This window comes from Mus caroli, chromosome 16, assembly GCF_900094665.2.
Source record: "Mus caroli chromosome 16, CAROLI_EIJ_v1.1, whole genome shotgun sequence".
NCBI lineage: Eukaryota > Metazoa > Chordata > Mammalia > Rodentia > Muridae > Mus > Mus caroli.
Genome location: NC_034585.1, coordinates 20,776,038 through 20,778,271, shown reverse-complemented (window position 1 = coordinate 20,778,271; position 2,234 = coordinate 20,776,038). Strand labels below are relative to the sequence as shown.

General features: G+C 45.7%; 1 long non-coding RNA gene across 1 annotated transcript in view; it reads right to left on the bottom strand.

Moving 5' to 3' along the window:
- Window positions 1–2,234, bottom strand: part of LOC115029546 — a 7,988-nt gene that overhangs the window by 345 nt on the left and 5,409 nt on the right. Inside the window, exon 2 of the long non-coding RNA XR_003835104.1 lies at window positions 1,826–1,949. This is a non-coding gene — a long non-coding RNA (uncharacterized LOC115029546). The remainder of the gene's footprint in view (window positions 1–1,825; window positions 1,950–2,234) is intronic.

Sequence of the window (2,234 nt, the reverse complement as noted above, 5' to 3'; positions counted from 1 at the left end):
AGGGAGGGAGGGAGGGAGGGAGGGAGGGAGGAAGGAAGGAAGGAAGGAAGGAAGGAAGGAAGGAAGGAAGGAAGGAAGGAAGGAAGGAAGGAAGGAAAACAGAAAAAGTGCAGAAGGTGTGTAAGCGATAGTTAGAGATGGAAATGAAAGAATTGTTTGGAGAATGAAACACTGGACTTTTTCTTTTAAAGAAAACATACAAGGAGAATGAGATGTGAATTAAGGAGAAAATATACACAGGGCCCTGGGACATTGGAGGGGAACCAGTCTGAGGAACTTACAGATACATGCTAAATCAGGGTGAGACTGTCTCTGTCATTTCTGCTCTGTCCTTCCATCTTCCCAAGCCTATGTCTCTCTCAAGGCTTCTGATCTCTCCCCCCCCCCCCATGAGCTAAGAGCAGACATGTGAGCCACGACGCCTAAGGTTTGGAGGTTTGGAGTCTGGCTCTGGACCTCAGAACACGAGACTTTCTCCACACACCACCTTCCTTATCCTTAAAGCCAGAGCAACTGCAGGATGCTCACTTGGGCACTTCTCTTCTTCCCTACCACTCACTTTTATTTCTGAGCAAGCATCGTGATTTTATTATTGCTCTCAATTCTTTTGCCTCTTGTTGGCTCCCATGAGCTACATTTACCTTGTAAGACTCGAAAGCTCTGTAATCATGATTCTCCTGCCCCTGTGTGGCTGAGTGGGGCTTGAAAACAACTACTTGTAGTTTGAATGAAAAATGTTTCATACATGCCCATGTGTTTGAACCCTTGGTCCACTACAAGTGTTACTATTTAGTTGGGTTATGAAATCTTTAGGAGGTACAGCATTGAAAGAGAAAACAGGTCACAGGGATTGGGCTCTGAGAGTTTATAGCTTTGCCCTGGTTCCAATTTACAACTCCCTCCCAACTGCTTTCCATGAGAAGTCAAGATGTGATCGGTCAGGCTCCTGCCTCTGCCACCCAGTGCTATGCCTCCCCCACCATTATGGCCTCTCCTGTAGGGATAGTCCCTTGCGCACTGTGTAAAAGCATTCACCTGTCATTGAAAAGTTGAATGGCCAATAGAAAAGCAAGAGAGAATAGGCAGGACTTCCAGGAAGAAACTTCTGTCTGGTTTCTTTGGAAAGTCAGTTATGTCAAATGATGTTTGCTGGGGCACATAAGATGTTTTACTAAAGCAGACACAGGTGAAAGGATGTTTTGCTGAAGCAGACACAGGTAAAAGAATGTTGTGATATAGCAGCAAGGACTCATGATGAAGGAATATAGGTATGACCCCACAGACAGTGGAAGATACAGCATTGGTTTGCTTTGCTCTGTCTCACTATTCCCCACTTTGGAGAAGCCCTTACATCAGTTAGCCTTACATTGCATTGCTGTGCTTCATCTGTGGTGATGCCATTGAGGGAAACTCACCACAGAACTTCTCATATTTGGTGTTTGCTCCTGAGCTAAACTGCTGACATCCTGACAGTGAAGATTGGACTCACCCTCAAAGCACTATGTCTAAACAAGTCTACTTCTCCCATAACCTAATAACTTTTCTCTTCTCCGACCTCTGGTGGGTGATGGACTAGAGGAAAGGTTGAGCAGACTGCAAAACATGTATGCCTACAAACCTGTTTGCTGTTCTTTGTTACAGCAGGTACCAGAGCAGCTTCTACAGAAGTTAACCCTTTAGTCACCAGGAGAGGTTAACTCTCAGCCCTCATCGCACGACACTCTGCCCTTTTCCAAAAGCATCCAAAAGTTTCCTCTCTGTGGTCCCCACCAGCCTCTAAATGGGCTGTGACTGGTCCATCAAGTAACTTTTAACTCTCACTCACCCTTCTTCTGTCCTGGACTTCCTCTTTTCTCCGCAACATTTTGCAGCAATAATTCTTGTGCCGATACGCTCATGGTCTCCAGTTCCTCTTCTACTTCCCCTTCACTGGATGAAATGAGGTTCTCCTGCCATTGTTCAATATAAAGGGTTCCACACTAGATCACCAATGATCGTCAGTTCTCAGCCTTGCTCCTCTAGGGACATCCAACATGGCAGTCCATTGCTACTTCCCGGGGGCTCTTCCTTCCCTTGGTTTCTGGTAGCCCTGATCTCTTGTGTATTGAATGGTGGAAGTAGTAAATTTTAGATCTGCTCTAAACTCCCCAATGCAAGCCTCCTCTACAGCCACCCAAATGTTTTGGATTCCCAAATGAAAGACACACACACACACACACACACACATACACACA